This window comes from Cynocephalus volans, chromosome 7, assembly GCF_027409185.1.
Source record: "Cynocephalus volans isolate mCynVol1 chromosome 7, mCynVol1.pri, whole genome shotgun sequence".
Taxonomy (NCBI): Eukaryota; Metazoa; Chordata; class Mammalia; order Dermoptera; family Cynocephalidae; genus Cynocephalus; species Cynocephalus volans.
In genome coordinates, this window is record NC_084466.1 from 151017 (window position 1) to 175903 (window position 24887).

Consider the following 24887-nt stretch of genomic DNA (forward strand, 5'->3'; position numbering starts at 1 on the left):
TACCAATAGAGTACACAACAGTGGCAATGAACCAAAGGGTACAGGGGCATGCATGTGCACTAACTCTACTCTTATGTATCTTGTTTACAACGGATGTGCTGAATCATACGCAGCTGGATATGAGGCGAGAGGGCCTGATCAAACCAACTCCATTTTCCTCACTCTCCATCCCTTCAGGATCTCTCACCATACAATGTACACATCTGAGACCTTCCATGGTGTTCCCTTAGTGAGGATGGCTGACCCTTGCATCCATATAACCTCTGTACTTATTGTACATTCAATACACCTTGAAGCTTGTCCCCATAGCTCTATCCTTTCAACTATTAGCCATGAAAACCCCACCCATACACATGTCCAGTTAGTAGTCATCATTGGGGTGATTTTCCACAGGAGTCCTCCAGCCACGCTGGTAGGAAACTTGGTGCATATTCAGCAAGCTGATACACTGGCCACATGAATGTATGTATGTGTCCAATGGACCCTGGTCCTGCAGCTACAATACTATGGGCAAAAAGACAAAAAAGTTATTGGCACCAATAGAGGGAGTTCTTGTCTCTCTGGCAGAACACATGCCAGCTTACCATCCTGGAAAGAATGGCTGCAGGAACAGCTGCTACTGCTCTTTGCAACAGCACGTCCACTGGAGAGGGCCAGCCCTTGTGGAGTCTCTCATTTAAGATCCCAACTGTCAGCCATAACCACCACGTCCACCCCTTCAGGGATAGGGGTTTGGTGGATAGCCTTAGTCCCTTTTTCAGAAACCATTGTAGCATTCAATCATCCCCACTACCTGGGGATGATAATGCACATGTAATTTCCACTGAACAGACAACTGGGAAGCCCACTTCTGTACTTGATATCCAGTTCCATTATCACTCTCTATGACTAGGGGCCAACCATACATTGCCGTAAGGCTATCCAACACCTTAATAGTGCTTAGCTGGTATGGGGCCTTACTAGACCATACAAACAGAAGACCAGTAGCTGTATCAATGGCTGTGAAGATGTACCTGTAGTTCTCTGACTTTGTCAGTGATTTCAAAAGATCCACCTGCCACCATGTTAGGAGCATCCTCCTCTTGAGTTTTCTGCCTATATGCATGTGGCACCTGGTGAGCCATCAAGGGTATATCTGGGGCCGGCCTGTGGCTCACTCGGGAGAGTGTGCTGCTGATAACACCAAGGCCCCGGGTTCGGATCCCATACAGGGATGGCCGGTTCACTCACTGGCTGAGCATGGTGCTGACAACACCAAGTCAAGGGTTAAGATCCCCTTACCGGTCATCTTTTTAAAAAAATTAAAAAAAAAAAAAGTATATCTGCCCATCAGGGGTATTTTTGTCAGATTTATGAAGCACCCAGTGAGCCATTGACTACACAGTCTTGCAGCCACCATGCTGCATTCTCCAATGTAGCCACCCACCTACATCAGCTGCTGGAGCTCTCTCCAGCCATCTTACCTTAGCCAGTGTATCAGCTTCATCATTGCCTGGACTGGCTAAGGGGAAATGTCCTATGACATGGAAAAGACTTACTTCCTTTTCATGTTTTAATTTCCATAACTCTTGCCACATGGCTTGTCCCCACAGGGGTCGGTGACCTACCAGCCATCACAGATATTTCCAAGTACATATCCAAAGGTTAAGACCCTTATATATGACCCACTCATATTGTTCCAAATGAACCTAGCAGCATTGGAGCCACCTTGGTTAAATCTGCAAGAGAATCAGAGGTTAGTAAGACATCATCTATATAATGAAACACTATAACCATGCTGGGCCTAGTCCACTTGGCTAGGTTCCCAGCCACTAAACCATGACAGATGGTTGGGCTATGCAGATAGTCATGGGGCAACACTTGAATAGTCCAGTGCCTTTCCTTCCAAGTGAAGGAATAGAAAAAAAAAAAAAAACATTTGCAAGGTCCACTACATAATGATAGGTTCCTAGCTGAGTTGTAAGCTGATCCATCGAGTCATGAACTGAACTCACAGCTGGGTGCAAAGGAGGCACTACTTTGTTCTGTTCTCAATAATCCACAGTCATTCTCCAGGTACCAACAGGTTTTTTCATTGGCCATACCAGGGTGTTAAAAGGGCTGTGTGTGGGGTGAATGATGCTGACCTTTTCTAACTCCAATATAGTGGCACCTATCTCCACGTGTCCTCCTGGCAGGTGATACTGTTTCACATTGACCACACGCATTGGCTTGGGTAATACTTGTGTGTCATGTTTAGCATGTACCCATAACACAGCCTTCACTGTCTTTATCTGCAACAGGAATTATCCAACCATTGCTTGCAGGTGTAGCCTACAAAGTACATCTATACCCAACATGTATTCAGATACGGGGGATACATACACAGCATATGCATGAGGGGGAAATCGTCCAATGCTCAATGGCAAAGACATAGCTTTGACTGTAATAGTCTGTTCTCCATAGCCATCAACATTCACTGTGGCCCCAGAAACTTACCCGGGTTGCCATGTATCAAGCTACAGTCTACACCAGTGTCCACCAATGCTAACACACGTTGTACATTTGTCTCAAACCAATGTATTACTGGTTCAACATGAGGCCTCTGGTCCTCTTCTGACCCTCAAAGAAGAGCACCTTGGCCTGGTCCCTAGCCAAAAGAGAACGGTCCATTCACCTCTACAGAAGTCACCACAACATCCTTCAAATACACTGGGTGTACATTGCCACCTGTTTCTGGATGTTTACTGAAAGGCTGTTTGAGACACAATTGTTACCACAAGGCAAACTAGACTGCATTTGGCTGCTGGTTGATTTTTTCCATACAACTTCCCGCTGCGAGCAAGTCAAACCACATCTGCATATGGCTGGTCTTGCTCAGTCCCTTCAGGGTAATATCCTGAGCATTTCTTGGGGATTTAGTCCTCACCACCTTTGGGACCCTCTTTGCTTGTCTCCTCCCCTCTGCTTCAGTCAGACTGGCCATCATGGTCACCACTTCATGTATAGGATAACCAATGCATGGGGCCAGTATGGCAATCAGTGACCCAAAGGATGTTGATGGAGCATTTCCAGCACTACGTCTCTCATGTTGCCAGTGAAACATTCATCGTGTGGGCCACAGATGTTCACATTAAACATGAACAGTCACATCCCCAGCTCCCAAATTAATTGAGCCATCTCAGTGTACAATTGCCACCTTCTCACAGTTTGGGGCAGTTTTCTGGCATTTGTCCACGTGGTCTGGACAGCTGCATTCACCCATTCCATGAAGGAATGGTTATCCTGTCTTTGTGCATATTTGCAGCTGTTCTGTAGCCACTACCACAGGGATGGATGTGTGGTGGTAGAAACCAAGTTCTCCATCTCCTCACCAGAGCACATCACATCACACCATCCACCCCTAGGTTCCACAGCCACAAAAGCCAAGCAGCTAGAGATTCATCCTGTTTCTGCTGGAACTGTTTCCCTAAGTCCAACAACTCAGTTGGAGTGTAGGAGACATACCTAGTGAATTGGGTCACTAGTGGGTTGCCAACTGGTTGTCCACCTGGTCCCATATGTTTCTCATTCTTCAGTTTCTGATGCACATGTCATCAGAAATTAAAATGAAAAGCAAAAATAAATAAAAATTAGTTTCAGAGAAATTTACATGAATAAGATAAAGTTGGCATGTGTTTATAGGCACATTATGAGACCTCAGAGTCTTGTAAGTTATGTACATAGTTACCTCTGGTCTTTCTGATGTCCTCACCAAAAGACACACATAATTGTTACATGGTTAGATTGAAATCTGAGAAGAGGGCATGCTCAAACCTCATGGGACATCAAGACTTGCTGACACCAAACTCTGAAACACTGTCTTCATTGATTGTGTAGATGATGACAGTGGAAAGCTTTTCACTACCAGCCTGGAAATAAGCATTTTCAATGTAAAGCACTGGACACAGCTACTTAGTACTGAGGCAAAACTCACCTTAAGGTTTTTCTGGAATTGTTAAAATGTGTGGTCCCAGACAGCCTTTGGAAGTCTGTACTTGATTTAGAGATAAAAACTGGAATGTTTGGAGGACTGAATTGACCCCAGGCCTTTAAGTAACTCTTCATGCATTTCTCTCATGTCATCTCTACATGCAGCTTGTGCAGCAGACTGTTCACAGTTGTGTTTTCTGGCAAATATTCCCAGTACTCATTTAAATTTTAGCCCACTCAATGTAATCTTAGTTGAGTTTTTCAAAAGCTCATCAACAATCTAAACAATATCAAATCTATATATTATTTTCTAATCCTTGTCTAATTTGAATCTTATGCCATATGTGAAACGACTGCCTCTGATCTGCTCCTCGAAATTCTCTGCTTGTTTACATCACTGCCTGTGTGATATTTTTTCTTTTCTTTACTTTCCCTGAATTCTTTTCCTCCTTCTTGTTTCTTCTCATAGCCCCACCAAGAGCTAAATCCTGGGCCCCACCTTCTCACTTTGCAGTTCTCCTTGGCTGATGTGGTCCTCTCTGGCTTGCACTCCTATTTGTCTACATCTTGCCCATCTTCTCCAGCCTTTAGAACTTAGGTTGAACTCTCTTTTAGATGCTTCTTCGTATTTATCCAAAAGACATCTAAAGCTCAACAAATCAAAAAGTAAAACCACATTCACTCTTCCCTTACTTACGGTGTCACTATCATTCAGCCAGCGACCCCCAACTCATTGTCAGAAGGTAAACAAAACCAACACGATTTTCTGCCCAACTTGCCCTGTTGACCGGTTATCCTCATTTCTTCACTTCACAGACCAGGCGCACCTTAACCTTAGGGCTAATGTAAAGGGATCATAGGTTTCAGGGAGTGAGTAACTGATGCCAAGAGGTGGCATCAGTGATCTCAGCATAGACATTGCAAGATCCCACCCTCGCCTCCCATGCCATGCGCATTACAAGACACCTGGTGAACAGTGTCGTTACCTTATTTTTCTTATGATGTTTCTTTGTAGTTATTCTTAGTAACAGGGACTTTTGCTGTATTAACATTGTGTAGCCTGAATAGCGGAGAGAGCTCTTTGGCTCATGTCTGATTCTTCACTGCCTCCAGCTTCCTAGTCTGTAAGTCACTCCAATTAATTTATATGTCTGATTGCCAAATGGACCTGCCTGCTTTCTTCTTCAGTCTCAAAGTACATTTTCAACTTGGAGGCACCATATTTTAATCCCCTTCCCGCACATTAACCAAAAGGAGATATTCTTCTGAAATGCTTTTTTTCCTTTGTTCAGCTCTAGTGTCAAGTCCAGTACTTTTGTCTGTCTGTCCTTTTCATTTCATTCTAAAGTCTTTATTCCACTGTCTAATATACAGTGCCAAAATTAACAGAGGAGACTTGGTGCTCACAAACAAATACCATAACTGTCTGTAATATTGCTGGGCCGAAAGCTCTTCCATTGGTATTGCTTAATTTATTTTTCTCCCTGTTTGGGACAAATCAATTTTCTCCTTTTGGGATAGTCAGCGGAAGACTCATGCACTTTGAACAAGCAGGAAGGGGCTCTGGTATGTTAAAAGGGGACTTTTTACAATACTGGAAAAGCCTAGCAAATCTTATTAAAAGAACTATTAAGTTAGTCAGGAAGTCTTTTCACGGTGCACTCTCAGGGGAAAAAGATCAAAAACATCATGACTTACAACCTGGAGACTTGATTTATTGAAAATAACATCAAATAAATAATTCCCTACTTCTGCATTGGAAGGGATCTTGTCAGGTGTTGATAACTACTTTGGGGGACAACTAAACGTAATGGCATTGACTCATGGACCCATATTGCTTTGTTTTAAAAGACAAATTCACCTGAGTGGACTGGTCCAATCACTGGAGATCTTCTGATAAAGACAACTCTGAAAAAATGATTCTTTTAACCATAGCAAACGAATTCTGCGTATACTGCTTATCCCCCAGCTACCAACCATATTTCTTTAATCATGTAGCTTTAATAAATCATTACACTTATTTTGTAATTGCTATATTTTTACTTTTAGAAATTTTATGTCCTCTAGACATTTTATGGCATGTGAATGTCAGGCCTTGTAGTTTTTAGAATTTTGGTGTGAACTTGGGAATATTCATACTCTTAGGTCTTTCCCAGACTATAGGACTCATCACTTTGTTAAAACCCTAAAAAAACACTCACTTACTTTTCTATCCTCAGTTTTTTTCTCCCAATCTTTGGTATGGCAAGACAATACCTTGGTCACACTAACTAAATGTGTAGCTGAGGGAGGTAAGTTGATCGATTGCTGGACATGTCACATAAATCCTAGATCCCTCAACTAATATATGCCACTAATGATACATGCCGCTAATTTTACAGATGTTCCTGATGTTGCCATTTATCTGGGACAACCCTAACCAGCGTTGACCTTCTGGGTCCAAATATTTAATCACTGCAAAACTTCCACTTCATGCTTCAGTCTATTTGAAACCATAAACTTTGTTCCCCCAGGCCTGAGTGTTAACCCAATCCTCACGCGTAGGCCACCCCAGTCTTATTCTCATTGGGAATATGTTTTATGAAAGTGAACAGCAAATACGTATTATCCCAACTACTTCATTCAGTAGGTTACTATGTAAATCAATTTGGAAAACATGTTAAGGATAGATCCATGGTTTAATTTAGTATTAAACCTTCCCCTGAACCAATCCTTTAATGAAAATACCATCTAAGGAAATACATGTGCCAGTTCAAAACACATTTTTGTATGTGGCACTGGTAGATATACCCTAATTTGAGTTTGGACCTACCATTGTCTAAATAGCTGGCAAAAGGAAGAGCTATGCCTATTGGGACATTTCATATCCTTTTAATTCTTACTTAAAACTCCTACAGGTCCACCCTTTTCTCCTTGTCTACTAAAGACCAAAAGGGCTATGTTAGATATAATAATCGCATTGTTCAAAGTATATAACAGAATTGTACATCAACAGAGATACAATTTGAAATCCATATGCTGTCATTGGCTAAATAACTGAAGACACTGTCAAAAGCATTGCTGCTCAACAAAAATCTCTTAATTGTCACAGGTGGCACCAGATTAATAATAGTGGAGTAGATTATTTGTTAACTAAATGTATTAGTCAGTTTTGTGTTGCTATAATAGAACTACCTGAGACTGGATAATTTATAAGCAAAAGAGGTTTATTTGACTTACGATTCTGGGACAGTTGCATCTGGGATGGACCTCAGGCTGCTTCTACTCATGGTGGAAAAACAGCAGGCAGCTGGCAGGTACAAGCAGATCACATGGTGAGAGGAAGCAAGAGAGAGAGAGAGGAGGTGCCAGGGTCCTTTAAACAATCAGCTCTCATGGGAACTAATAGAGCGAGAACTCACTCATTACTCCCCCCTCCCCCAGGGAGAGCATTAACCCATTCATAAGGGATCCACCCCCATGACTCAACCAGTTTCCAACACTGCCACATTGGGGATCAAATTTCCACATGAGTTTTGGAGGGGACAAGATATCCAAACTCCATCACTAAACAGTCCTGGTTCCTTTATAGATTTTCTAAATTGTCTTTGAAAATTGAACATTTTTCTATAGTCATCTCTCTCTTCTCCTAGTGTCCCAAAGGCAGAGAAAGAAGACCAGATAGCACTTTGTGTATTCTTCCCAGACATCTGCATAGACACACCACTGAGAGAGTGAGAGGACCTTTCAAGTTTTCATGTTATTGCAGGTGGTAGTGTTGCCAGTTATCCTCCACCACATGACCCATGTTAACAGTGAAAAGAGAAAATCAACAGGTTAAAGGCTAAAGAAAGCATCTAACCAGGAACAAGGATTACATCCCAGGTAGCACTAAGGCCCTGCATCATTAGAGAGTTTCAAGCAGGCTTACATTAATGAAATTTATTCAGGTTACAAAAGCTGTTTGTCAGATTATTTCTTTGGTTAGTTAAAGAAAGAAGTCTTTAATCATTGGTAAAATGGGGCATTTGCATTCAGGTGCAAGGGAAAGCTGTACACAGACTATCCATTTATGCTCCATCAGTTTCCTTGTATTGTACAATGTGGGGGGTACAGACATTAGTGCAACAACTTCATTACTCTTAATTTCTTGGTGACTTTCAAGGTTCATAAATATTTCCGCTGAAGTAAGCATCTCCAAATGGAGTTCCTGATGTCACTACTGGAATATTGCCAAGGTGTCATCTACATGCCTTTTTCTTCAGTTTCCAATGAGATTTTTCTCACTTCTCTTCAGTCCCTCTCCAGGTGTCTTGACAGACATCTATCTAGCACTGAAGTTCTCCTTTGAGGTCCAGCTTCTGCTCTGTCTCATAGCCAATGCCACATTTGGTAGCTATTTATTACTGCAGCATCCCATTTCCAGGTATCAAATTTAATTTCAGTTACCTATTCTAGTTAAAAATCCACCTGCAAGACATGGCAGTTTATATGAAATTATTACCACCTTTGGTTCTCTGGCTTAGAAAATCTTGCAGGCTAGCTAAGCTCCCAAACACTTGCAGTATGCAGGGCAGCATCTGAGAAAGATCATGTGGAAGCACAACTGGGCTTGTGTCCAAGAAGCCTCACTGGAGGCTCACAGTGGGTGCTGCTGGAGACTCGTGGGGCTGTCAATAAGCACACCTACTCATGGTCTTTCCATGTGGTTCTCTACCAGTGTGGTCAAAGGGTAGCTCCTTTGGAGTGAGCAGGGGTAAATCCATGTTGGGAGCAAAACTCGCATGGGCTCTAGGCATACTTAAAAAGACAAGAGGTTATTTTTGTTTTGCTTTCTAAATCTTAGCATGCATTTTCCTGAGTTTCCTCTTTTTCCACAGGTAGTTGCTATTTTGAACCCTGGTTAAGGGGCAAGATCACATTATTGACGCAAATGTAAAGTTGCTTTCTAGTTAGCCTGGAGCTGCAAACTTGCCACCAGACATGTACTATCCAGACCCTGAGAAACCAACAATAACATCAGTGAAGCTTTGTCGATTCTTCCCCAAGCAAAATCAATATCCTGCAGGACCCTAGGACAGTGTCAAGGAGGAGAATGGAGGCTGGACAGAGACTTGGTGAAACCATGCACCAGGTTTCTTGCATGGGGTCAGAACAGCTCATGTCTCCCTCCCTCCTGCTTTTTATTTCCCACATTCCATTCCCTCAACCCTCTCTTATACCTCTCATTAAATCAGAGTCCTTGAGATGGCTTCTGTCAGGCGATTCTCCTTCAGCTTTCCCAGACACATGTGCTAACCTAACATCTCTCCTCAGGTCACTGCTCTTCCTGAATAAGGGTTCACTTCATTTTCACCACCATTTTTCTTTTAGTTTCTTTGTTCTGGTTTGGGGGCAGGCAGCAGACTTGGGTTTGGTAACAGACGTTTGGGCATCATTCATCCAGTAGTTGAGTACCCCCGAATAATAGGTTTTGGTAAACAAAGCCAGAAGATGTCTGCCCTGAGTAGTTTCACCCCCAGCCTCTGTGGAAGTGAACCTGTGGGTATCAGCTGCCTGTGGTAGGTGAGCACTTAGGCTTGGATTTGGGGACTTTCCCTGTTCTTCTAGAAGTTGTGTTAACCACTGATTTGCCACCCTTTGGTTGGTAATGGAAAGTAGCATTTAAGGGATTATGGGTTGTGACCTGTCTGGTCCAACTGTAGTCCTCTTTCTACACTGGTTGTTTGTGAAGGGTACCACTTGGGTGTGAGAAATGACTATTCTGCACAGTTTTTTTAACATTAAAGGTACCGTTTTGTTGTGAGAAATTACTCAGGGACTAATGATCAGCTTTCTACTCGAAGGGGTTTGTTTCTGAGCTTTGTCTCTTTGGGCTTGAGTAAGTTTGTGCCTTTGGGTCAGCAAAGATGTGACAACAAAAAAAAATTTTTTTTCTGAGTTTCTGTTGGCTAGAGAAATAGAAACTCCTAAAATTTCTTAAGTGCCTTGGCAAAATTTGTCTATCTGTGTACTGAGTTCTAGAAGTGTTGAAACAGATACTCACTGTTAATGGCAATCCAGCCAAGATAAGAAAAAAGAGAAACTCCTTATTAGAAGGAATTAAGGTTACTTGCACATTTTGTTTTTCTTATACAATTCAGCCATAGCTAGGTGTAAACGTTGAGAACTTAATCAAAAACTCATCTGAAACTGAAAGATTAAAAATGGCCAAAAAGGTCTGCTTCAGACTACTGTGGAAATTGCTTAACCTAAGGTCTTGTCTATAGCACTTAATGGATTGCCTATTGGAGAAAACAAAGTTTAGCCATGTGAAAAGGTCCAGTTTGGTCTGAAGTATGATTTGGATTCAACCCTGTGTGATGAACTAGTGAGTTTGTAATACTATGTCACGAGTAAACTGAAAGCTTTAAGGTCTTTGTGTGTAAGAATATGTGTTTAGGTGTGTTTATGCGTGTGTGCTCCTATTCTGTTGTATGCTGTGTCCTGGAATTTGAAACAACTTGCTCTGGAGCTCAGGCTGGAAAATCTTTCCTCATCATTTGGGGTTTCAGCCATTTGTTGGTACCTTCTGGTGAGTGAAACAGTTGCTGGACTTGCTGTTTTGGAACTTCTTTTCCTCATCTGTTGGGCTTTTAGCCATTTATTGGTACCATCTCATGAGTAAAATAGTTCTACTCACTATTATTGTTTATTTGGTGGGTGTGCATTGTTTTGATTCTTTGTTTTGTTTTGTTTTGATGTCATTGTTTAAATAACATGATGAATTTTAGAAATGGAATAAACTATCATACATAAAATATTGATATATGGCAGACAGGTCAAAATTACTTGCTTCCAAGGTTTTCAATAAAAATTTTGGTTATTAAAATTTTTAAGTCTAATTAGTATGTATAATTCTCTGGGATGTCTAAAAAGAATAATAAGATGTGTTTTTGATGAGAAAAGAATCAGTATGAAGGAGAAGTGAGAGATGTGAAGAAAGGTATGGATATGAAGATGTAGTTCTGGATAGGACGGTTAAGAAAAAAGAGAATACTTTTGTCTGAAAACACGTCTTTAGTAACGAATTTTTGTCCTTAAAAAGACTGGTTGTTTAGTAAGGAGGAAGTATAAAAGAAAACAGAACGTCCAAAGCATGTTATGAGAAAGTCTGAGTAAGGTATAATAATGGATTCTGAAGTTTGGGTTTATGAAAGACATTTATGCATGACAAACTTGGATGCAAGTATAAGGGAATTATTTCTACATCTTCCTAAAGATTGAACTTTGACGTTACAAAGACATTGATGTAGAACTAAAATTTCCCCCATATTAGAACCTAGTTTTCTTCTTGTAATGATCTGCTGTTAATAAGACTGTGAGAAGTTTGGATTTTTCTCTATAAGGCATGAGATTCATCTAAGAGACTATAACAAGTATTTTTAAACACAGATTTCCATTTCCTCCAGATTTTCAAAATTGTTGGCATGTACTTGTTTATAGTAGTCTGTACTGATTGCTTCTATTTCTGCAGTATCAATTCTAATGTCACTTTTTTTCATTTCTAATTTTTGTTATTTGGGTCTTCTCTCTTTTTTTTTAAGATAGCCTTGTTAATCCCTTGTCAATTTTATTTATCTTTTCAAAAAACATTTTGTTTCATTGATCTTTCATATCATTTAACTACCAAAACTGAGCCAAGAAGATACAGAAAATCTGAAGAGACCAATAATAATAAAAGAGACTAAAGCTGTTATCAGAGAGCTCCCAACAAAGAAAAGACCAGGACCAGATGGGTTTACTGCAGAATTCTACCAAATCTTCAAAGAAGAAATGACACCAATTCTCTACAAACTATTACAAAAGATTGAAACAGAGGCCATTCTACAAACTCAGTCCATGAGGCAAACATCACCCTGATACCCAAACCAGACAAAGATGCAACATAAAAAGAAAACTACAGGCCAATATCTTTGATGAATATAGATGCAAAAATCCTCAATAAAATACTACCAGACAAAATACAGCAACACATACACAAAATTATACACAATGAGCAATTGGGAATCATCTCAGGGATGCAAGGTTGGTACAACATATGCAAAATAAAAAATGAGATACACCATATCAATAAATGTGATATACCAATCAAAGACAAAGACCATATGATCATATCCATAAATCTTGAAAAAGAATTTGACAAAATTCAACATTCATTCATGATAAAGACTGTCTACAAACTAGGTATAGATGGAAAGTATCTCAACATAATTAAGGCCATATATGATAAGCTCACTGCAAATGTCATCCTGAACAGGGCAAGCCTGAAAAGTTTTTCCTTAAGAACATGAACTAGACAAGGATGCCCACTCTCACTACTCCTATTCAACACAGTGTTGGAAGTACTAGCCAGAGCAATCAGTGAAGAGAAGGAAATAAAGGGCATCCAGATGGGAAAAGATGAAGTCAAACCATCCCTCTTTACAGATGATATAATCCCATATATTGAACAGCCTAAAGCCTCTACAAAAAAAAAAAAAAAAAAAAAAACTCTTAGAGTTGATAAATGATTTCAACAAAATTGCAGGATACAAAGTCAACACACAAAAATCAGTAGCATTTCTACACCCCAACACTGAAGATGCAGAAAAAGAAATCAAGAAAGCTGGCCCATTTAAAATAGCCAGCCAAAAGATAAAATACTTAGGAATAAAGTTAACCAAGGATGTGAAAAATCTCTATGATGAGAATTTCAAACCACTGTTGAGAGAAATTAAACAAGACACAAGAAGATGGAAAGGTATCTCACGCTCTTGGATAAGAAGAATTAACATTGTGAAAGTGTCCATATTACCCAAAGTTATCTACAGATTCAATGCAATCCCCATCAAAACTCCAATGACATTTTTTCTCAGAAATGGAAAAAACTATCCAGATATTTATATAAAATAACAAAAGACCACGAGTATCTAAAGCAATTCTGAACAAAATAAATAAATAAATAAAGCTGGAGGCATAACACTACCTGACTTTAAATTATACTACAAAGCTATAACAACCAAAACAGCTTGGTACTGGCATGGACACATGGATCAATGGAATAGAATAGGTAAATCAGAAATCAACCCACACACGTACATCCATCTGATGTTTAACAAAGGCACCAAGTCTATACACTGGGGAAGAGACTGCCTCTTCACCAAACTGTGCTGGGAAAACTGGATATCCGTATGCCAGAGAATAAAGCTAGACCCATACCTCTCACCATATACCAAAATCAACTCAAAATGGATTAAAGAATTAAATATACACCCCAAAACAATAAAACTCCTTAAAGAAAACATAGGGGAAACACTTCAGGAAGTAGGATTGGATACAGACTTCATGAATACATCCCCAAAAGCACAGGCAATGAAAGGAAAAATAAACAAATGTGATTATATCAAACTAAAAAGGTTCTGCACAGCAAAAAAAAAAAAAAAAAAAATAGCAGAGTGAAAAGACAACCAAGAGTGGGAGAAAATACTTGCAAAATATACATCTGACAAAGGGTTAATATCCAGAATATACAAGGAACTCAAACAACTTTATAGTGAAAAAACCCCCAAGTAACCCAATTAATAATGGGCAAAGGAGATGAATAGGCATTTCTCAAAGGAAGATATATGAATGACCAACAGACACATGAAAAAATGCTCAACATCACTCAGCATTTGGGAAATGCAAATCAAAACCACACTGAGATTCCATCTCACTCCAGTTATGATGGCTAATATCCAAAAGATTGAGAATAATAAATGCTGACGAGGTTGTGGAGAAAAAGGAGCCCGCATGTTACACTGTTGGTGGGACTGCAAAATCATGCTGCCTTTATGGAAAATGGTACGGAGGTTCCTCAAATAATTACAGATAGATGTACCATATGACCCTGCCATCCCACTGCTGGGAATATACCCAGAGGAATGGAAATCATCATGTCAAAGGGCTACTTGTACTCCAGTGTAATAAACAATAAGCAGTACCATTTCCTATAGCCAAGACCTGGAACCAGCCCAAATGTCCACCATCAGATGAGTGAATAAATAAAATATGGTGTATGTACACAACAGAATACTAGTCTGCTATAAAAAAGAAGGAAATACGAGGATTTGCAGCAACATGGATGGACTTAGAAAAAATTATAAGTGAAAAAAGTCAGGCATAGAAAGAGAAATACCACATGTTCTCACTTATTTTTGAGAGCTAAAAAGGAATAAATAAATAAATAAATATACAAATTAATGGTGGGGGGCCAGAAAGAAGACCCAACAATCACAACAATTCCTTGAACTTCTTAAAGACAAGTGAACAGATATGATGTTGATGGGTGGGATCATGGGGGGGCACGAATAGGAATCAATAAAGAAACACGAAAATCAACTACATTGTATATATATATATATATATATATAGTTTTTTTTTTGACCAGTAAGGGGATCGCAACCCTCGGCATGATGTGGTCCGCACCATGCTCAGCCAGCAAGCACACCAGCCATCCCTATATAGGATCCAGCTGCACTCTCCCAAGTGAGCCACGGGGCCGGCCAACTACATTGTATATTGATAAATTAAAATAAAACATAAATTATAAATAAATAAATAAACAGATTTCAAATAACTTCAAGATCAATGGACAAAATAAAATTTTTCCAAAATCTAATAACAAATCTTATGGGTTAAAAAAATAATAATTATGATAAACCAAAGCAAAAATTAATTACATGAAGTTAAATAATAAAGGGAATGTTTTGTAACTTCCAATGTTGGTTCTTTACTGAAATGTGTTGTTTTTCAGATTTAAGGAAATTTTCTCTCCAATTAGCCATAACTTACTGCAATTTGATAAAATATACCTTTATTATCACAGATGGAATCATTTGCTTTTTTAAAAAAATGTGATTGCTGCAAAATCTAAACTTGTTTGTATCTGTATGATTTTTATGGCAAAATGATTATTTACACAAATAAGTTTAATAAGTATTTCCCCTCTCTTTATAACAATAGACAATTGGAAATATCAGATATAAAATAGCATGGCTCTTCAAAGTTCATGACCCCACTTCATGTTGCCCTAACTTGGCCTAACTGCTGTTTCATCACTCTCCTCTCCCCACACCCACACCACAACGTGGAAGATAACCTGTGAATGAGCTTTTTCAGCACTGAGGGATCAATATAAAGAAGAGTAAGACCTTTTTCAATCAGAAAATTGATCTTCAATACTTCATGAGGAATGGTTTGATCAAAAAGGTGAAAGTAATATCTTGTCTCCACACAAGCAGTTCGCTGAAAATATTCACAGCCTTGAAGTGGGGGCTCATGACTTGGATGAAACCTCCTGCTCCTAAACAGATGATTTGTGTTCTTAAAATTGTCAATGTACCCATTAACGTATACCTTGCTAACTCAGTAAGCTGCCTGTTGTCAATCAACTTTTAAGACAATAGATAAACAATTGTTAAAGGTATTTTTCAGGCTTTGCTATCAGTGTAATGTTGGCTTGGTAGAATGCGTTTGGAAGTGTTCCTTCCTTTTTAATTCTTTCAATACTTTAGGAGGATTGATGTTAATTCTTCTTTTTCTTTCTTTTCTATTTTTATGGAGGTAAGAATTTGATAATTTTATTGATATTTTCTAAAACTAGTTCAACATTGTTGGTTTGTTTTTGCTTTTTTTATTTTCAATTGTCCTTATTTTGTTTATCTGTGTTATAATCTTTATTCTGCTTGGTTTTTCACTAGTTCGTTCCTGTTGTTCTAGTTTTTTGAAGAGTAATATTAGGTTGTTAATTTCAAATCTTTCTTCTTTTTAATGTAAGTTTTGCTCCCAGCACTGCTTTCACTTCATCTTTTGAATTTCTTTATGTTGTATTATTATTTTCAATTGTCTCAAGATCTTTTTGTCCTCACAAAGTGTACCTTCATTGTTTTAGTAAAGTGGGATTATGCAGTACATCCTCTATCTCTGGCTTATTTCATTAAGCATAATGTCTTTCAGTTACATCCATGTTGTCATAAATACCCTGATTTTTATTTTTAAGGCTCAATAATATTCCTTGGCCTGTATATACCACATGTTTCCTACTTATCTGTGGGTGGACATTTAGTTTGTTTCCATATTTTGGCCTTTGTAAACAATGCTGATAGCTTCTGGAAATCCTAATAAAAGAACCCTAATCGATTCCTTAGGAGGAATATCCAGAAGGAAAATTGCTAAATTATATTGTACTTCTATTTCTAATTTTTCAAGTAATTCCATGTTGTTATTTATACTGTCTTTACCAATAAATATTCCCACCAGCAGAGTACAAGGATTCACTTTTCTCCACACCCTGGCCAACACTTTTTATCTACTCTCTATTTGATAATAGTCATTGTTCTACATTGATTGGTAAAATCACATTGTTTTTGATTTGCATTTTCCTGACAATTAGTGATGTTGAAAACATTTTGAGATATCTCTGGGCCCTTTGTACGTATTTATTTTTTTGAGAAATGTCTAGTCTCAAAAATTTAGCCACATTGGGTTATTTGTTCTTTGCTTTTGGGCCGCCTTTTTTGCTATTGACCTGTAAAGATTTTTGGTTTTTGAGCTTTTCTTTCTTTTCCATTATTCTTTTATCAAATAAACAGTTTGCCAATATTTTTATCCATTCCATATTATCCCACTTTCATATTGCTGATTGTTTCTCTTACTGAAGATATTTTCTGATTTATCTTCTGATTTCTTCTCTTTCTGTAACACTTTCCGGGCATTTGTGAATTTTTACTTATTTGTGGAGTTTTGAACTTTTCTTCTACTATCAATTTTTATTTTTAATATATTGTGATTAGAAAAGTTTTTTCTATGATTTTGGTATTTTTTAATTGAAGGATTCTTTTATGTCCTAACGTGGTTTACCTTAAAGAATGTACTATGTGCACTTGAGAAAATTGTGTTCTGCTGCTGTTGTATGATGAATGCTCTATATGTCTGTTAGTGTAGAAATGGTTCGATATTGTTCACACCCTGATGTACTTATTATTTTGTCTGATTCTTCTATTTATTATTGTATGTGGGTTATTGAAATCTCATACTATTTAAATTGCTTTTTTATTTCTTTTAAGGATCTTTGCTATTTGCTGCATATGTAATTCTGGTCAGTTCAGTCTTTTATCTTTACATAATCTTTTTTTATGGGTTCCCCAGCAAATTCACACTTCCATTGAATTTGCTAAAAAACAGTCCCTAAGCCTCTATGCTCTCACCAGTTGTGTAACCACCCAGCACTTTGATGGGTTCATTAGCCCAGAAGCTTCCTGAACCCAATCCTTATGGATACTTAAGGAGGTTTCATTACATAGGCACGATTAATTAAATCATTGTCCATTTGTGATAGAATTCAACCTTCTTCAGTCTTACAGGGAGTGACCAATCAGGTTTCAGTCTTCTATTATATCTTGTAAGGTTCCAAAAGTGGGAGTGGTCTCAGCAATATATGGCTTCAGTCTTTCAGTCATTTGGTATAATTGAGCTGAAAGACAATATCATCTCGTGCTCTGAGTCTCTTTCAAGGTGTTAAGGTTATACTGAATTTCCCTCATTACATATTTCATTTATCAATTCACTTACAGCTACTATTTCCCTTTTTCTTCATTTGTACACACTTATTCAACATTGGATGGGGCATTAGGTTTGTCCATTGTGCTGGTCCAGATTGCAGGCAGTGGTTTTAGTCTTAACAAATACCCACCCTCTCCACCAATCCATTAGCATTCATACAGGAGAGGTTTACCTAGGTACAGATTCAGCGGGCTGTTTTACCACCTGGCAATAGAGCTATGTTTACTGTTAACCCCAGCTTTATCGGATAGTTTCAGAACACAACCTGCTTTATCATGCCCTTAAAAATTATGACACAAAGATTTAAAGATATGATTACAGTTTCTTGCATTGAAATAATTGCTGATTCCAACACTTGCAGTTGTAGCCCTGGTCCTGTGACCACAGTACCAAGTAGGAACAAGAAAGTTGAGGTGATGAGGGGAAGTAATCAAAAATTATACCAGCATCATTCCCCACCTTCTCATCACCATATCCACTTAAAAAGCAGAGAGATCTACCTAATGGGACCCTCCATTCATTTGTAACTCATGAAAACTATGATATAGTCACCCCTCTCCAATAAAAAGTTCAAATTAGCCTCTTCATTGCACAGCTTCTGAAGATGAGATTATATCACACTTAACAGGATCTGACTTAGGAATTTTGCAGAATTCTACATGATTTTACATTAACAGGGCACTGCATTAGAAAACCTGATGTGACCTTCAAGTTGTAGCAAGGAGGAGAGCAATGGATGGCTAAAGAATCTCGAAGCCAGAGCCTCTGAGGTTAATCACCACACACTGGGCAGGAAAGCTGGGAAGTGTAAATCCCAGTGGATGCTGGTCAGGTTCAGCTTTTTTTAAAAAAAATTTTATTTTGTCAATATACAATGTGGTTGATTATTGTGGCCCATTACCGAAACCTCCCTCCCTCCTCCCTCTCCTCCCTCCCACCCAACAATGTCCTTTCTGTTTGCTTGTCGTATCAACTTCAAGGAATTGTTGTGGTTATGTCTTCTTTCCCCCCCCCCGGTTTTGTGTGTGTGTGTGTGTGTGTGTATGTGTGAATTTATTTATTTATTTTTAGCTCCCACCAATAAGTGAGAACATGTGGTATTTCTCTCTCTGTGCATGACTTGTTTCACTTAATATAATTCTCTCAAGGTCCATCCATGTTGTTGCAAATGGCAGTATTTCATTCATTTTTATAGCTGAGTAGTATTCCATTGTGTAGATAAACCACATTTCCGTATCCACTCATCCGATGATGGACATGTGGGCTGGTTCCAACTCTTGGCTATTACAAAGAGTGCTGTGATGAACATTGGGGAACAGGTATACCTTCATGATTTCCATTCCTCTGGGTATATTCCCAGCAGTAGGATAGCTGGGTCATATGGTAGATCTATCTGCAATTGTTTGAGGAACCGCTATACCATTTTCCATAGAGGCTGCACCATTTTGCAGTCCCACCAACAACGTATGAGAGTTTATTTTTCTCCGCAACCTAGCCAGCATTTATCATTCAGAGTCTTTTGGATTTTAGCCATCCTAACTGGGGTGAGATGGTATCTCAGTGAAGTTTTGATTTGCATTTCCCGAATGCTGAGTGATGATGAGCATTTTTTCATATGTCTATTGGCCATTTGTATATATTCCTTAGAGAAATGCCTACTTAGCTCTTTTGCCCATTTTTTAATTGGGTTGCTTGTTTTCTTCCTGTAAAGTTGTTTGAGATCCTTATATATTCTGGATATTAATCCTTTGTCAGATGAATATTTTGCAAATATTTTCTCCCACTCTGTTGGTTGCTTCTAACTCTGTTGTTTCTTTTGCTGTGCAGAAGCTATTTAGTTTGATATAATCCCATTTGTTTATTTTTCCTTTGGTTGCCCATGCTTTTAGGGTCGTATTCATGAAGTCTGTGTCCAGTCCTATTTCCTGAAGTGTTTCTCCTATGTTTTCTTTAAGAAGTTTTATTGTTTCGGGGTGTATATTTAAATCCTTAACCCATTTTGAGTTGATTTTAGTATATGGTGAGAGGTATGGGTCTAGTTTCATTCTCCTGCATATGGATATCCAGTTGTCCCAGCATCATTTGCTGAAGAGGCAGTCTCTTCCCCAATGTATAGGCTTGGTGCCTTTAACAAAGATTAGATGGCAGTAAGTGTGTGGGTTGATTTCTGTATTCTCTATTCTATTCCATTGATCAGTGTGTCTGTTTTTATGCCAGTACCATACTCTTTTGGTTATTATAGCTTTGTAGTATAGTTGAAAGTCAGGTACAGTCATGCCTCCATTTTTTTTTTTTTTTTTTTTTTTTTTTTTTTTTTTTTTTGCTCAGCGTTGCTTTGGCTATGTGTGGTCTTTTATAATTCCATATAAATGTCTGGATAGTTCTTTCCATTTCTGAGAAAAATGTCATTGGAATTTTGATGGGGATTGCATTGAATTTGTATGTCACTTTGGGTAGTATGGACATTTTCATGGTATGGAGGTTCCTCAAACAATTGCAGATAGATCTACCATACGACCCAGCCATCCCACTGCTGGGAATATACCCAGAGGAATGGAAATCATCAAGTCGAAGGTATACCTGTTCCCCAATGTTTATCGCAGCACTCTTTACAATAGCCAAGAGTTGGAACCAGCTCAAATGCCCATCATCAGATGAGTGGATACGGAAAATGTGGTACATCTACACAATGGAATACTACTCAGCTATAAAAACGAACAAAATACTGCCATTTGCAACAACATGGATGGACCTTGAGAGAATTATATTAAGTGAAACAAGTCAGGCACAGAAAGAGAAATACCACATGTTCTCACTTATTGGTGGGAGCTAAAAATTAATATATAAATTCACACACTCTCATACACACACACACACACACACACACACACACACACAGACACACAAAATCGGGGGGGGAAGAAGATATAACAACCACAATTACTTGAAGTGATACGACAAGCAAACAGAAAGGACACTGTTGGGGGGGAGGGGGTAAGGGAAAAGGGAGGGAGGTTTTGTTGATGGGGAGCAATAATCAGCCACAATGTATATCGACAAAATAAAATTAAAAAAAAAAAAAAAGTATGGACATTTTCATAATGTTGATTCTTCCAATCCAAGAGCATGGGATATCTTTCCATCTTCTTGTATCCTCTCTAATTTCTCTCAGCAGTGGTTTGTAGTTCTCATTATAGAGATTTTTTACATCCTTAGTTAACTCAATTCCTAAGTATTTTATTTTTTTGGTGGCTATTGTAAATGAGCAGGCTTTCTTGATTTCTCTTTCTGCATGTTCACTATTGGAGAAAAGAAATGCTACTGATTTTTGTGTGCTGATTTTGTATCCTGCTACTGTGCTGAAATCATTTATCAATTCCAACAGTTTTTTTGTAGAGGTTTTAGGCTGTTCGATATATAGGATCATGTCATCTGCAAACAGGGACAGCTTGACTTCATCTTTTCCAATCTGGATGCCCTTTATTTCCTTCTCTTCTCTGATTGCTCTGGCTAGTACTTCCACACTATGTTGAAAAAGAGTGGTGAGAGTGGGCATCCTTGTCTAGTTCCTGTTCTTAAAGGAAAAGCTTTCACTTTTTGCCCATTCAGGATGATACTGGCAGTGGGTTTATCATATATGGCTTCAATTATGTTCAGATACTTTCCCTCTATACCTAACTTATAGAGGGTCTTTGTCATGAATGAGTGCTGAATTTTATCAAATGCTTTTTTAGCATCTATAGAGATGATCATATGGTCCTTGTGTTTGATTTTATTAATATGGTGTATCACATTTATTGATTTGCATATGTTCAGCCAACCCTGCATCCCTGGGATGAATCCCACTTGATCGTGGTGAATAATTTTATGTATGTGTTGCTGTATTCTATTTGCTAGTATTTTAGTGAGGATTTTTGCATCTATATTCATCAAGGATATCGGCCTATAGTTTTCTTTTTTGGTTATATCTTTACCTGGTTTGGGTATCAGGATGATGTTTGCTTCATAGAATGAGTTTGGGAGATTTGCATCTGTTTCAATCTTTTGGAATAGTTTGTAAAGAATTGGTGTCAATTCCTCTTTGAATGTTTGGTAAAATTCTGCTGTAAATCCATCTGGTCCTGGGCTTTTCCTTGTTGGGAGCCTTCTGATAACAGCTTCAATCTCCTTTATTCTTATTGGTCTGTTCAGATTTTCTACATCTTCATGGTTTAGTTTTGGGAGCTTGTGTGTGTCCAGAAATTTATCCATTTCCTCCAGATATTCAAATTTGTTGGCGTATAGTTGTTTATAGTAGTCTCGAATGATTCTTTGTATTTCAGATGAATCAGTTGTAATATCGCCTTTTTCATTTCTAATTTTTGTTATTTGAATCTTCTCTCTTCTTTTTTTTGTTAGCCATGCTAATGGTTTGTCAATTTTATTTACCTTTTCAAAAAACCAACTTTTTGATTCATTGATCTTTTGTATTGTTTTTTGGGTTTCAATTTCATTCAGTTCTGCTCTGATCTTAATGATTTCTTTCCATCTGCTAACGTTAGGTTTGGATTGTTCTTGTTTATCTAGTTCTTTAAGGTGAAGTGTTAGGTTGTTCACTTGACATCTTTCCATTCTTCTGAGGTGAGCATTTAATGCAATAAATTTCCCCCTTAAGACTGCTTTTGCAGTATCCCACAAGTTTTGGTATGATGTATCATTATTTTCATTAGTTTCAATAAATTCTTTGATTTCCTGCTTGATTTCTTCTTGGACCCATATGTCATTAAGTAGAATGCTGGTTAATTTCCATATAGTTTCCAGTATTTCGTTTGTTATTGATTTCTAGTTTTAATCCATTGTGGTCTGAGAAAATACATGGGATAATTCCAAGTTTTTTAAATCTGTTGAGACTTGATTTGTGACTTAATATGTGATCTATCCTGGAGAATGATCCATGTGCTGATGAGAAGAATGAATATTCTGAGGTTGTTGGATGGAATGTTCTGTAGATATCTGCCAAGTCCAATTGGTCTAGAGTATTATTTAGATCTTGTTTTTCTCTGCTGATTCTTTGCCTAGAAGATCTGTCCAATGTTGACAATGTGGTGTTCAGGTCCCCTGCTATTATGGTATTAGTGTCTATTTCCTTCTTTAGGTCTAATAGAGTTTGTTTTATAAATCTGGCTGCTCCAACATTGGGTGCATACATATTTATGATTGTTATGTCTTCTTCATGGATCAGTCCTTTTATCATTATGTAGTGTCCCTCATTGTCTCTTTTTATGGTTTTTAGTTTAAAGTCTATTTTGTCACATATAATAATAGTTACTCCAGCTCGTTTTTCTTTTCTGTTTGCATGGTACATCTTTTTCCATCCTTTCACTCTTAGTCTATGTGAGTCTTGATGGGTGAGGTGGGTCTCTTGAAGGCAGCATATAGTCGGGTCCTCCTTTTTAATCCAGTCAGCCAGTCTGTGTCTTTTGATTGGGGAATTTAAGCCTTTTACATTAAGAGTTGTTATTGAAAAGTGTTGATTTATTCCTAGCATTTTATTGATTGTTTGGTTGTCTTGGGTGTCTTTTGTTCCTTGCTTTCTGATTTACTGTTTGTTTTCTGTGTTTGTTGGTTCCTTCGGTTATAGACAGCCTTTTTGTTTGTTTGTTTTCTCTTCATGAATGCCATTTTTATTATACTAATAGTTTTTTATTTTTCTTGGGTTTTTATGGCAGTGGTAGTTATTTTTCAGGAACCAAACCCAATACTCCCTTGAGAATTTCTTGTAAGGGTGGGTGTGTGGTGGTGAACTACCGCAGTTTTTGTTTGTCTGAGGAATACTATTTCCCCTTCATTTCGGAAGGATAGCCTTGTGGGGTAGAGTATTCTTGGCTGCCAATCTTTGTCTTTTAGTATTTTGAATATATCATCCCATTCCTTTCTGGCTTTTATGGTTTGTGATGAAAAGTCTGATGTTAGCCTGATTGGGGCTCCCTTATAGGTGATGTGATGCTTCTCTCTTGCAGCTTTAAAGATTCTCTCTTTGTCTTTGAGTTTTGCCAATTTGACTATAACATGTCTCGGGGAAGACCTTTTTGGAGTGAATACGTTTGGAGATCGTTGAGCTTCCTGGATCAGAAGATCTGTGATTTTTCCTATACCTGGGAAGTTTTCTGCCACTATTTTGTTGAATATGTTTTCAATGCAATCTCCTTTTTCCTCCCCTCTGGAGTGCCCATGACTCAGATATTTGAGCGCTTAAGATTGTCTGATCTCTCTGATTTTCTTCAATGCCTTTGATTCTTTTCTTTTTCTTTTGTCTGCTTGTGTCACTTCAGCACCTCACTCTACCGAGTGAGCCCCGGGCCGGCCCCTTGTGTCATTTCAAACAGCCCATCTTCAAGTTCGGAGGTTCTCTCTTCACCTTCCATAAGCCTGCTGGTTAAACTCTCTGTTGTGGTTTTTATTTCACTGAATAACTTCTTCAGTTCGGCAAGTTCTGCTACTTTTTTTTCAAATAACTTCTTCAGTTCGGCAAGTTCTGCTACATTTTTTTTCAGGACATTGACTTCCTTATACATTTCCTCTTTCAGGTCCTGTATACTTTTCCTCGTTTCATCATGATGTCTAGCTGAGTTTCCTTATATCTCATTCAGTTTCCTTAAAATTATCACTAGAAATTCCTTGTCAGTCCTTTCAAGGACTTCTTGTTCTATAGGATCTAGAGCTTGAGAGTTATTAACTTTTGGTGGTGTACTTTCTTGATTTTTCATATTTCTGGTATCTTTTTTTTGATGTTTATTCATTATGGCAGGGGGTTTCACAGTCCACAGGTTTGACACTATTGATGAAGATGTTGCTGTGGCTGACAATTTGGTATGCCTACCTCAGTGACTGCTCAGTTGGCCACTAGTGCCTTGTGTGTATGGTTGCCTCGGGTCTTGGGCCTCTCCGGGGAGCCACCTCCCTGGTCAGCTTGGACTCTGCCGGGCTGCTGGATCATGGGGCGGTACCGCAGGGTGTGTGGTCTCTGCTGAGCTTCCACCTCCCATGCTGGACTTCTCCCTGTTCTGTGCACTCTGGCCCAGGCTTCTGGGATGCACCAAGGCACCACAGAGCATGTGGTCTCTGCGGAGCTTCCCCTTCCCCTACAGGATGTCTCCCTGCTCTGTGCATGCTAGGCCAGGCTTGGGATGGAGCCGGGTGGCAGCAGTGAAGCCTACCTGCTGCTGGATCATGTAGTGGCGGCCCCCCCACAGGGTGTGTGGACTCTTTGGAGTTTCTATCTCCCTTGCTGGACGTCTCCATGTTCCGTACGCATTGGGCCAGGCTGCTGGATCATGCGGCAGCAGTGTGGTCCC

At 38.7% G+C, this 24887-nt stretch overlaps 1 protein-coding gene across 1 annotated transcript in view; it reads right to left on the reverse strand.

Annotated features, from left to right (window-relative positions):
• Positions 1 to 7172: 7172 nt before the first annotated feature.
• LOC134382622 (zinc finger protein 717-like) overlaps positions 7173 to 24887 on the reverse strand; it is a 47539-nt gene continuing 29824 nt past the window's right edge. The window contains exon 7 of the transcript XR_010024085.1: positions 7173 to 7240. The gene's annotated coding sequence lies outside the window, so the exon portion shown is untranslated. The remainder of the gene's footprint in view (positions 7241 to 24887) is intronic.